This window comes from Rattus rattus, chromosome 1 (genome assembly GCF_011064425.1).
Source record: "Rattus rattus isolate New Zealand chromosome 1, Rrattus_CSIRO_v1, whole genome shotgun sequence".
Classification (NCBI taxonomy): domain Eukaryota; kingdom Metazoa; phylum Chordata; class Mammalia; order Rodentia; family Muridae; genus Rattus; species Rattus rattus.
The window spans coordinates 140,997,710-141,011,401 of NC_046154.1; the positions used below are offsets into that span (position 1 = coordinate 140,997,710).

Genomic DNA, 13,692 nt, shown 5'->3' on the forward strand with positions numbered 1-13,692 from the left:
AAGGATAATAGGAATAGAAGAGAGCAAAGACTCCTCATTTAAAGGGCCAGTAAATACCTTCAACAAAATTATAGAAGAAAACTTCCCTACCTAAAAAAAGAGATCTCCATAATCAAACAAGAAGCCTATAGAGCCCTAAACAGATTGGACTAGAAAAGAAATTCCTCCTGTCACATAATAGTCAAAATATCAAATGCGCAAAACAAAGATAGAATATTAAAAACAGTAATGGAAAAAAGTCAAGTAACATAAAGGCAGACCTATCAGTATCACATCAGACTTTTCACCAGAGACTATGAAAGTCAGAAGATCCTGGGCAAATGTTATACAGACACTAAGAAAAAACAAACGTCAGCCCAGTCTAATATGTCCAGCAAAACTCTCAATTAACAGAGATGGATAAACCAAGATATTCCAAGAAAAGTCAAATTTGCACAATATATTTCTACAAATCCAGCCCTACAAAGGATAATAGATGGAAAACTCCAACACAAGGAGGTGAACTATACCCTAGAAAAAGGAAGACAGTAATCTTCTTGCAACAAAACCAAAAGAAGAGAGACACACAAACATAATTCAACCTCTAACAACAAAAATAACAGAAAACAGCAATCATTGTTCCTTAATATCTCTTAACATTAGCAGACTCAATTCCCCAATAAAAAGACACAGACTGACAGAGTGGATACAAAAAGAGAACCCAGCATTTTACTGCATACAGGAAACACAAGTCAGTGGCAAAGACAGACACTAAATTAGAGTAAAAGTCTGGAAAACAATTTTTCAAGCAAATGGTCTGAAGAACCAAGCTGGAGTAGCATTTCTAATATCGAATAAAATCGACTTTCAACCAAAAGTTATCAAAAAAGATAAAAAAGGACACTTCATATTCATCAAAGGAAAAACCACCAAAATAAACTCTCAATCCTGAATATCTATGCTCCAAATGCAAGGACACCTACATTCATAAAAGAAACTTTAACAAAGCTCAAAGCACACACTAGTAATAGTGGGAGATTTCAACATGCCACTCTCATCAATGGACATATCATGGAAACAGAAACTAAACAGAGACATAGAGAAAGAAACAGAACTTATGAAACAAGTGGATTTAACAGATACCTATAGAACATTTCATCCTGAATCAGAAGAATATAACTTCTTCTCAGAACCTCATGGTACCTTCTCCAAAACTGACCAAATAATTAGTCACAAAACAGACCTCAACAGATACAAGAAGATTGAAATAATCCCATGCATCCTATCAGATCACCATGGATTAAAGCTCATCTTCAACAACAACAAAAATGACAGAAAGCACACATACACATGAAAGTTGAACAACGCTCTACTCAATGATAACTTGGATAAGGAAAAAATAAAGAAAAAGATAAAGAAAAAATTAAAGATTTTTGAGAATTTAAAGAAAATGAAGGCACAACATACCCAAACTTATGGGTCACAATGAAAGCAGTGCTAAGAGGAAAACTTATAGCTCTGAGAGCCTCCAAAAAGAAACTGGAGAGAAGACACATTAGCAGCTTGACAGCACATCTAAAAGCTCTAGAATAAAAATAAGCAAAGATATCCAAGAGGACTAGATGGCAGGAAATAGTCAAACTCAGGGCTAAAATCAACCAAAAAGAAACAAAAGGAACTATACAGAGAATCAACAAAACCAGGAACTGCTTATTTGAGAAAAATCAACAAGATAGATAAACCCTTAGCCAGATTAACCAGTGCACACAGTGTATCCAAATTAACAAAATCAAAAGTAAAAAAGTAAATTTAACCAAAGACATTGAGAAAATTCAAAAAAAATTAGCAGATCCTACTACAAAAGTCTGTTCTCGACAAAACTGGAAAATCTGGAGGAAATGGATAATTTTCTAGATAGATACCAGGTACCAAAGTTAAATCAGGATCAGATAAACCATCTAAACAGGTCCGTAACTCCTAAAGAAATAGAAGCAATCATTAAAAGTCTACAAACCAAAACAAGGCCAGGGCTAGATGAGTTTAAAGCAGAATACTTTGTTTTTCTTTTATTGGATACTTTTTATTTACATTCCAAATGTTAACCCTTCCCCCAACATAAGCCCCCTATTCCATCTCTATCCCTTTCTTCTATAAGGGTGTTCCCTTCCCCATCTACCCCCACCACTTCCACCTCCCTGACATTCGCGTACACTGGGGGTCCAACCTTGGCAGGACCAAGGGCTTCTACTTCCTTTAGTGACCAACAAGGCCATCCTCTGCTACATATGCAGCTGGAGCCATTGGTCAATCCATGTATAGTCTTTAGGTAGTGGTTTAGTCCCTGGGATCTCTGATTGGTTGGCATTGTTATTCTTATGGGATTGCAAGCCCTTTCAACTCTTTCAATCCTTTCTCTAAATACTCCAATAGGGATCTAGTTCTCAGTTCAATGGTTTGCTGATAGCTTTCACCTGACATATTCTGGCTGTGTCTCTCAGGAGACATCTATATCTGGTTCCTGTCAGCATGTACTTCTTAGCGTCATCAATCTTATCTAGATTTGTGGCTGTATATATATGGGCCACATGAGGGACAGGCTAGGAATGGCTGTTCCTTCAGTCTCTCTCTGCTCCAAACTTTGCCTCCATATCCCCTCCTATGAATATGTTCCCCCTTTTAAGGAGGACTGAAGCATCCAAACTTTGGTCATCTTTCTTCTTGAGCTTCATGTGGTCTGTGGATTGTATCTTGGGTAATTCGAGTTTTTGGGCTAATATCCACTTATCAGTGAGTACATACCATGTATGCTTTTCTGTGATTGCATTACCTCACTCAGGATGATATTTTCTACTTAAATCCATTTGCCTTTGAATTTCATAAAGTCATTGTTTTTGATAGCTGAGAAGTATTCCATTGTGTAGATGTACCACATTTTCTGTATCCATTCCTCTGTTGAAGGGCATCTGGGTTCTTTCCAGCTTCTGGCTTTTATAAATAAGGCTGCTATGAACATAGTGGAGCATGTGATTTTGTTGTATGTTGGAGCATCTTTTCTGTATATGCCCAGGAAAGGTATAGATGGGTCTTCAGTTAGTAGTGCAGAATTCTATCAGACCTTCATAGAAGACCTCATACCAATACTGTCCAAACTATATCACAAAATAGAAATAGAAGTGACACTACCCAATTCATTTTACGAAGCCACAATTGCATTTATACCTAAACCACACAAACACCCAACAATGAAAGAGAACTTCAGACCAATTTCCCTCATGAAGACTGATGCAAATATACTCAGTAAAATTACCAGAAACTGAGTCCAAGAACACATCAAAACAATCATCCATCATGATCAAGTAAGTTTCACAACAGGGATGCAGAAATTGTTCAATATACAAAAGTCCATCAATGTAAATCACTATGTAAACAAACTCAAAGGCAAAAAAACAAAAAAAAAAAAAAAAAAAACAAAACAAAACAAAAAAAACCCCACATGATCATTTGATTAGATGGTGAGAAAGCATTTGACAAATTTCAATACCCCTTCATGTTAAAAGTCTTAGAAAGATCAGGAATTCACGGCCCATATCTAAACATAGTAAAAGCAATATACAGCAAATCAGTAGCCAACATCAAACTAAAGGGAGAAAAACTTGAAGCAATCCTACTAAAATCAGGAAATAGAAAGGACTGCCCACTCTATCCTACTTATTCAATATAGCACTCAAAGTCCTAACAATCTGACAACAAAAGGAAGTCAAAGGGATACAAACAGAAAGGAAGAAGTCAAAATATATTATTTGCAGGTGATATGATAGTATACTTAAATGACCCCAAAAGTTCCACCAGAGAACACTTGAACCTGATAAACAATTTCACCAAAGTGGCTAGATCTAAAATTAACTCAAACAAATCAGTAGCCTCCTCTACTCAAAGGATAAGCAGACTGAGAAAGAAATTAGGGAAATGAAATCCTTCCTAATATTTCCAAATAACATAACCAAGCAAGTGAAAGATCTGTATGACAAGAACTTCAAGTCTCTGAAGAAAGAAATTGAAGATCTCAGAAGATGGAAAGAACTCCCATGCTCATGGATTGGCAGGATTAATATTGTAAAAACATCCATCTTGCCAAAAGCAATCTACAGATTCAATGCAATCCCCATCAAATTTCCAACTCAATTCTCTACAGACTTAGAAAGAGACATTTGCAAATTCAGTTGGAATAACAATAAGCACAGGATAGCAAAACTATTCTCAACAATAAAAGAACTTCTAAGGGAATCACCATCCCTGATGTCAAGCTCAAGCAGTGACAAAACTGTATGATGTTGGAACAGAGACAGGCAGGTAGATCAATGGAATAGATCTGAAGACCCAGAAAGGAACCTACACACCAATGGTCACTTGATCTTTGACAAAGGAGCTAAAATCATCCAGTGGGGGAAAAATAGCATTTTCAACACATAGTGCTGGTTCAACTGGAGTTAGCATGTTTAAGAATGCAAATTGATCCATTCTTATCACCCTGCACAAAGCTTAAATCCAAGTGGATCAAGGACCTCCACATAAAACCAGATACACTCAAACTAGTAGAAGAAAAACTGGGGAAAAGCCTTGAACATGTGGGAACTGGGGAAAATTTCCTGAACAGAATACCAATGGCTTATGCTCTAAGATCAAGAATTGGCGAATGGGACTTCATAAAATTGCAAAGTTTCTGGAAGGCAAAGGATACTGTCATTAGGACAAAATGGCAACCACCAGATTGGGAAAAGATCTTTATCAGTCCTACTGATAGAGGGCTAATATCCAAAATATACAAAGAACTCAGGAAGTTAGACACCAGAGAGTCTAATAACCATATTAAAATTGGGGTACAGAGCTAAACGAACAATTCTCAGGTGAGGAATATCGAATAGCTGTGAAGTACCTAAAGAAATGTTCAACATCTTTAGTCATCAAGGAAATGAAAATCAAAACAACCCTGAGATTCTACCTCATACTAGTCAGAATGGCTAAGATCAAACACTCATGTGACAACAGATGCTGGCAAAGATGTTGAGAAAGAGAAACACTCTGCCATTAGGGTGGGATTACAAGCTGGGACAACCACTCTTGGAAACCATTCTGGAGAGTCCTCAGAAAACTGGACATTGAACTACCTGAGGACCCAGCTATACCATTCCTGGTCATATACCCAAATGATGCCCCAACATATAACAAGGGCATGTGTTCCACTATGTTCATAGCAGCCTTATTTATAATAGCTATGAGCTGGAAAGAACCCAGATGCCCCTCAACAGAGGAATGGATACAGAAAATGTACATGTACAAAATAGAGTACTACTCAGCTATCAAAAACAATGACTTCCTGAAATTCATAGACAAATGAATGGAACTAGGAAATGTCATCCTGAGTGATGTAACCCAATCACAAAAAAATACACATGGTATGCACTCACTGATAAGTGGACATTAGCCCCAAACTCAGATTACCCATGATACAATCCACAGACCACATGAAGCTCAAGAAGGATGATCAAAGTGTGAATGCTTCACTCCTCCTTAAAAGGGAGACCAAAATATTCATAGGAGGAGATACGGACACAAAGTTTGGAGCAAAGACTGAAGGAATGACCATTCAGAGCTGGCCCCACCTTGGTAACCAGCATATATATATATATATATATATATATATATATATATATATATATGTATGTATATGTATATGTATGTGTGTATATATATATATACACACGCACACACACCATATTGATCAAGCCAAGCCAAAAGGGGCATGCTGACAGGAGCCTGATATAACTGTCTCCTGAGAGGCTCAGCCAGAGCATGACAAATACAGAGGCAAATGCTGGCAGCAAACCTTTGAACTGAGAACAGGGTTCCCATTGGAAGATTTAGAGAAAGGTTTGAAGTAGCTGAAGGGGCTTGCAACTCCATAAGAACAACAATACCAACCAACCAGAGCTCCCAGGGACTAAACCACTACCCAAATGGTACACATCAATAGGCCCATGGCTCTACCTTCATATGTAGCAGAGGATGTTCTTGTTGGAAGGACAAAAAAAGGCCCTTGGTCCTGCACCCAGTATTAGGAATTTGTTTAATTATGTTGTTGATTATGATTGATTACTTACTCTTTTATTCATCTCTTCCTCTTATGAGATATATTGTTTACTATTTTTATCTATGCAGCTTTCTTTGTAATTCCTCTCTGTGTACTATACCTTTAAACATTTTCTGTAGGGTTGGCTTGATTGCCATGAAAAATGTAACCTGTCATTTCTTAGAGACCACTTTGCTGAAAATAGGAACTTGGTTGGCAGTCACTTACCATCAGGATATAAATTATATTATACCATGCTTCCTTGGCTTTTGGAGCTGCTGCCAAAGGTTTAATGCTATTTGTAGACTGCACATAATAGATTTCCCTATACTATCCTGCTGGGAGAGTTTTGGTCCCATAGATGTTTGCCTCTTCCTGGCCAGGGAAAACCAGCATAAGGTGTTTCCTGCCACACTTTTCAGACAATACAGCTTAATCTTCTGGTGGCTTTTTAAAGGCCCCATAGCCACTGAGAACTTCAGGATCATGAAGTACGAATAATGATAAATGAGAAATACTCATTTGTTCACTATTGCATTCATGTCTCCTTTTTAACTCTGGGTGATTTTGGGGCCCTTAAGCACCAGAAGAGATGGGTAAGGAGTTCTTGAACAGTGTGGTTTCACCAGACACTCATATGTCGGAGCGTGTTGTCATTGAGCAGCTTTATTTAAGCAATCACATTATTAAGGTTTCATGTACATAGTTTCTCTGTCATATCTAGAAGACACAGTCTTACATCTGAGCACTGGACCTTTGGTTCTTAAAATTATTTCTTATCTTCTATGGTATTCCACTGTATTTAAATAAAAAATTACATATATAAACATATATCAGTAAATTTATACTTATTATAATATATTAAAAATGCACATAGGTTTATGAAGTACTTTATATTTCATTTGTACATATTGCATAATGTTTAAGTCAGTATAAGGATATATTTTATAGAATAAAATTGATAAACAAATTCCTAATACTGGGTGCATGAAGAAGAAGAAGAAGAAGAGGAAGAGGAGGAGGAGGAGGAGGAAGAAAGAGAACTATTAATTATGCAACCAGGTACAAAAATAACCAACAAGATCATTCCACCTGCTTTCCCAGAGATAAGACTGCACCAGGGGCATCCAGGTAAGATACTCCCCACATAATCCCCTGCCTGCCATGTCTGCCTAAAGCACATCTAATAGTACTGAACTGCACACTGTACCTGAGCCCTTGCCTGCCAAATCCATCTAAAGCATACGCAATAGCTTTAAACTGCACCCAGCATTCCATTTTTTTTTTTAAACACAACTCTGGCTGCTTTCCTTCAGACCTTCAGACCTGCCAGCACCAACGACTGTCAGAGCCTCCTGGGTCCCCTGCAACGTTTCACTCCCCTTGTCAGACCCTTTGGGTCTCTTGTAGGGTTTGACCCCTGCTGAGCCCTGCTGATGCTGATGCATGTGGAAGCCTTTTGTTCCTAACAAAGGAGCAGTTTGGCCTGGTACCCACACACCTGGGTGATGGTCAATTTGTTCCTGCCTCTTGTCTTCCCAGTCTTTTGTTTTTGAGATTTTGGCTGGTCTTCCTGGATTTCTCCCTAGTTAATTCAGGGCGTGTCTTTTGTTACCGAAGTCTCCAGCTGGGGTTTCTCACTGTGCTTCCCGGAATTTTTCTACTTGGTCAACTTGGGGTATACATTTTGATGAATAAAGTTACAGGAGTCTCTCCCTTCCTTTTCTTGCTTAGCATGAATAACCTGTGTGTGTGTGTGTGTGTGTGTGTGTGTGTGTGTTTCTTTAATCCCGCAGGCTTTCGCCCGATTCTCGGTGCCGTGTGGGTGCCGGCATCGACCAAGGACAACCAGGAAGCCCCTACACTTAATACTTGCCCACCAAGTCCAATTAAAACACACCCAACTTAATCCCATGGATTTCATTTTCTGACCCACAATTTCACCTGCTGGCCTCAGGATCAGTAGGCCATGCTAGTTCTAAGGATGCCAGAGACTAGGTTAGCACATGAAAGAGCATACCCCAAAACGGGGAGCCGCGTCTCTCACTCCAATCGAGGGGTGGGGTGCCCCCAGGAATCACGAGTAGCCGGTCTTGATGTAACAGCAAGTTTTTAGCTTTTATTAATGAGATCCTAAGCGGGATCGGTCAATCATTATCTCACACAGGAGACAGAGGAATCGACCCGAGCCTCAAACTCGGGGGTTTATATAGGGAGGTTAGGGGCATTCTCCGGTTACACATGATTGGTCAATTCAAATGGTGCACAGTTATTTTCGGTGTGAAATTACATCAGCAAGGAGTACGTGCTCTCTAGCAGCTCGGCAGGCAGGTAGGGTGGCTCATCTCACTCAGGGAGGTGACTCATTTCTGGGGAGTGAAGGAAGGGGAGGGGGTAGCTACAGATGGTCAATGTCCTTGGGGCTGATAGCTGGTTTGGCAAGTCCTATCTCTGGCTCTCCCTCAGGCACGTCCGGCCCTGTACATCCGGACTCTGACAATGAGTAACCTTTTTAAAACTCTAGTTCTACACACACAAAACCTGGGAGGACATGTAGGCCACAAAAATCCCAGAGGACACACTACTGGACCTGAAGAAGTGCTAGTCACCAGAGGCCTAGGCCACTCTGGCCAGAAGACAGAGAGAAGGGAGGAAATGCAAAAACAAACAAACAAAACAAACAAACAAAAAACACCCATCCAACTCAGAAGTCAGCATCTAAACCTATAATAACCACAAAACCCAAATGGCTATAAACCAGTGTAAGAACACAATCAGCAATAGCCAAAACAGTATGGTACCACCAGAGTCTAGCTATCTTACTATATCAAGCCATGAATATCCTAACATAGCTACAGCCCAAGAAAATTACCTTAAATCCAATCTTATGAAGATGATAGATGCCTTTAAAGAGGAAATGAATAGGAGAACGTCAGGGTGGGGAGGTGGGAGGGAATGAGGGGAGCACCCTCATAGAAGCAGGGGAAGATAGGTGGTTTCTGGAGGGGAAACGGGGAAAGGAGATAACATTTGAAATGTAAATAAAAAATATCCAAAAAAGAGAAAATGAATAAAACCATTAAGAAACACAGAAAAAAACAATTAAACAAGAAAAGAAAATGAATAAACTAGCTGAAGACCTGAAAATGGAAATATAAGATGTAAAGAAAACACAAACTGAGGGAATTCTGCATATGAGAAATCTAGATAAGAGAACAGAAAATACGGGCACAGTATCACCAATGGAGTACAAGAGACTAAAGAGAGAATCTCAGGTTTAGAGGATATGATAGAAGAAATTGATACACCAGTCTAAAAAAATGTTAAATGTAAAACATTTCTGACACGAAACATCCAGGAATCTTGGACACTGTGCAAAGAACAAACCTAAGAATAATAAGAATAGGAGAAGGAGATTCCCAGCTCAAGATCCAGGAAATATTTTCAACAAAGTCATAGAAGATAATTTTCAAGAAAATCATAGATTTCCCTAACCTAAAGAAAGAGATGACTACAAATATTTAAAAAAGCTTATAGAATACAAAATAGATTGAACCAAAAAAGAAAACCATTCCACTACATAATAATAAAAACATTAAATGAACAAAACAAAGAAAAAAGCATTAAAAGCTGCAAGGGGAAAATGTCAAGTAACATATAAAAGTATACCTATCAAAATTATACCCAACTTTTTAACAGAGACTCTAAAAGCCAGCAGAGCTTTGTCAGATGTCAGGCAGTCTCTATGAGGACACAGATTCCAGCCCAGAATATTATACCCAGAAAAACTTGCAATCAACATAGATATGAAAAAAAAGAAATTCCATGGCAAAAACAAAATTTAAACAATATCCATCCACAAATGCAGACTTACAGAAGTTACTAGAAGGAAACTTCCACCTCAAGGAGGCTAACTACACTCAAGAAAATACGTGAAGATTGCCTTTGGTGAGATGGCTCATTTTTCTAATGTTAATTCTGCCAATCCATGAGCATGGGAGATCTCCATTTTCTGAGATCTTCCTCCTCCTCCTTCTTCTTCCTCCTCTTCTCTTCTTCTTCTTCCTTCCTTCTTCTTCTTCTTCCTCCTCTTCCTCTTCCTCTTCCCTTCCTCCTCCTCTTCCTCTTCCTCCTTCTTCTTCTTCTTCTTCTTCTTCTTCTTCTTCTTCTTCTTCTTCTTCTTCTTCTTCTTCTTCTTCTTCTTCTTCTTCTTCTTCCTTCTTCTTCTTCTTCTTCTTCTTCTTCTTTTTCCTCCTTCTTCTTCTTCTTCTTCTTCTTCTTCTTCTTCTTCTTCTTCTTCTTCTTCTTCTTCTTCTTCTTCTTCTTCTCTTCATCTTCTTCCTCTCCTCCTCCTCCTCCTTCCTCCTCCTCCTCCTCCTCCTCCTCCTCCCCTCCTCCTCCTCCTCCTCCTCCTCCTCCTTCCTCCCTCCTCCCTCCTCCCTGGTCTCCTCCTCCCCTTGTTTTTATTCTAGTTTTATTTAGTTTTTATTTATAAACATCAATCACCACCCCTCCAAGCAGAGGCAACTTCAGGAGCTAACACACAAGTCCTGTTTTATTCCTGTCTTGTAGTGGTCAGGTGAATAAAAACAAATGGTATGAGCACACTCGAAGGAAAGCTGGGACACAAACCTTTCTGTCTTCAGGCTGGAAAAAACGTTTTGCAGAGTAAATATGAAACCAGGGAGTGGAAAAGGCAGAGGGGGCTTAAGCACATTTACTATCTTAAAATTTTAGAAAAAAGATAGGAGAGTTAGAAAAAGCAACATGTACACCATGAAAACAGTCTTTCTTTTTTTTTTTTTAAATGATCTCCAATTTTGTGTTTTCTAGAAGCATCCAGACCCTCATTGTAGATTGCATATCATCTCTTTGGCTATAAGGTGTATCGTTTGGTTAACCAGAGATCCAGCAAGTTCAGTTTCTGAGACTAGTCATTTAATAAATTATTTGGATCCTTGGGTGTCTGGAAGTCGATGACTCCAGCCGACCTGTCTACTTTAGCAAAGATTGTCTTGTTAATGACTAGATTCGAGAGGAAAGCCTCTGACTCATCCATGGAGAAATCCAGAAGTTGTGCCATCCTTTTCATAGTTATCCGAGTATAGTACTTGACTATAATTCTGATGTTATGCTCCACGACTCTGCTGTTCAAGTCTTTCCACCGTTTTTCACCTTTTTCTGTAGAACTGAAAACGTCAGTTGCTGGTGTCTCCGAGGAGCCCTTTCGTAGCTCCACCCCGTAGTCTTCAACAAGTGTGGACCAGCGCGTCAGCTCCATTGTGGTAAAAAAGCTTCAGCAGACCCTTGTGTTTGGGAATCTCTTCCAGCTTCTTGTCACTACTTATCCATTAAACCAAATCTGGCTGCTCATTGTCAAAAGGAGCCAGGATAGCATAGAGAACAATGCTTTCCAGAGCCTGCTGCCACTTGTCACTTTCTGCCTGAATGCAGGGAGTGTCGTAGATGGCTCTGCAGGGTTTACAGATCGACAGATAGAACCCCTTATGCTGATCCAGCTGAATCATTAAATCATAGTACTTCAACTTTAATTTCTCTGTGTTTTCTTCCTGGAAGAATTCGGTGTTAATTTTTTTGCAGATGATCTATGTGCAAATGTAATCCTTTACAGCTAGGCAGAGCCTCATCTGCCCCAGAATAAACTCCACTCGTTCCTTCTTCTCCATGGACCCGTAGGTTTCCATGTGTAACTCTCGCAGGATGGAGGCGGCCTCCTTCACATCCCCATTTTGCTCTTTTATAGTTGCTAAGGGTTTAGTCAGCCTAGCTCGCTCAATTTCAACACACATCTTTCCTTCTGTAACCATCCGCAGAGTATCAATCAACCACAGCTTGACTGGCAAGTCTGTGATCTCCTCCACGTTAGTACAGCACTGCTGGACAATTTTTGCAACTGTTTGTTTTAACTGACTCCGTCGTTTTGACAGAAGCATAATATTGTCATTAATAAGTCCCACTCTTGAGCTCATAGCACATTTTCACTACTGCATCCAAGATGCGGGACGTGCACATTCTGTCAGAGGCAGTTCAGGTCTGTTTTTCTTGAGAGGGAAGGGTTTTGTTGACTTTCTGAAGCCGTCCTTCCTTGGCCAACTTCTCTCACTCAGGCAGGCACTGGTCCACCGTGGTGCTGTAGTCCAGCTCCATCTCCACAATGCACCCATCGGCCCTCTCTGAGCCGCTGTCCTCAATGGTCCCTACCTAAGAGTCCCCTGCTGTCCCCCAGGTTCAGCCACCACTCATCACCAGAAGCCGCCCCTGAGATCTTCGATTTCTTTCTTGAGAAACTTGAAGTTCTTAACATAAACGTTTTTCACTTGTTTGGTTAGTTACCTCCAAGATATTTTATATTATCTGTGGCTATTGTGAAGGGAATTGTTTCCCTAATTTCTTTTTCAGCCTGTTTATCATTTGTGTAAAGAAAGACTACTGATTCATTTGAGTTTATTTTATAATCTGGTACTTTGCTGAAGTTGGAAAAGTTCTCTGGTAAAATTTTTGGGGTCATTTATGTGTACTATCATATCATCTGCAAATAGTGATATCTTTAATTCTTCTTTGCCAGTTTGTATCCCCTTCGTCTCTTTTTGTTGTCTTACTGTTCTAGCTAGCACTTTGAGTACTATATTGAATAGATATGGGGAGATTGGGCATCCTTATCTTGTCCCAGATTTTAGTGCGGCTGCTTCAAGTATCTTTCCATTTAATTTGATATTGACTGTTGGCTTGCAGTAAATTGCTTTTATTATGTTTAGGTATGGACGTTGAATTCCTGATTTCCAATACTTTTAACATGAAGCGGTGTTGTATTTTGTCAAATGCCGTTTCTGCATCTAAGGAGATGACCATGTGTTTTGTTTAGTTTTGTTTTGTTTTGTTTTTTGTCTTTGAGTTTGTTTATATGGTGGATTATGTTAATAGATTTTCGTATATTCAACCAACCTTGCATTCCTGGGATGAAGCCTACTTGATTATGGCGAATGATGGTTTTGATGTGTTCTTGGATTTGGTTTGTGAGAATTTTATTGAGTATTTTTGCATCAATATTCATAAGCACGATTGGTCTGAAGTTGTCTTTTTTGGTAGGGTCTTTGTGTGGTTTAGTAATCAGAGTAATTGTGGCTTCATAGAATGAATTAGGTAATGTTTCTTCTGTTTCTATTTTATGGAATACTTTGAGAAATATAGGTATCAGGTCTTCTTTGAAGGTCTGGTAGAACTCCGAACTAAATTCTTTTGGCCCTGGGCTTTTGAATGCAATCCCCATCAAAATTCTGACACAGGGGTTGGGGATTTGGCTCAGTGGTACAGTGCTTGCCTAGGAAGTGCAAGGTCCTGGGTTCGGTCCCCAGCCCCGAAAAAAAGAAAAAAGAAAAAAAAAATTCTGACACAATTTTTCAAAGACATGGAAAGAGCAATTCTCAAATTCATCTAGAAAGGCAAAAAAACCAGAATAGCAAAAACAGTTTTTAGCAATAACAGAATGGCTAGAGGAATCACCGTCCTTGACCACAAGATATACTACAGAGCAATAGTGATAAAAAACTTCATGGTATTGGTACAGA

General features: G+C 39.2%; 1 pseudogene; it reads right to left on the bottom strand.

Annotated features, from left to right (window-relative positions):
- Positions 1-10,953: 10,953 nt before the first annotated feature.
- The window catches only part of LOC116903756, a 101,940-nt pseudogene continuing 99,201 nt past the window's right edge, over positions 10,954-13,692 (bottom strand).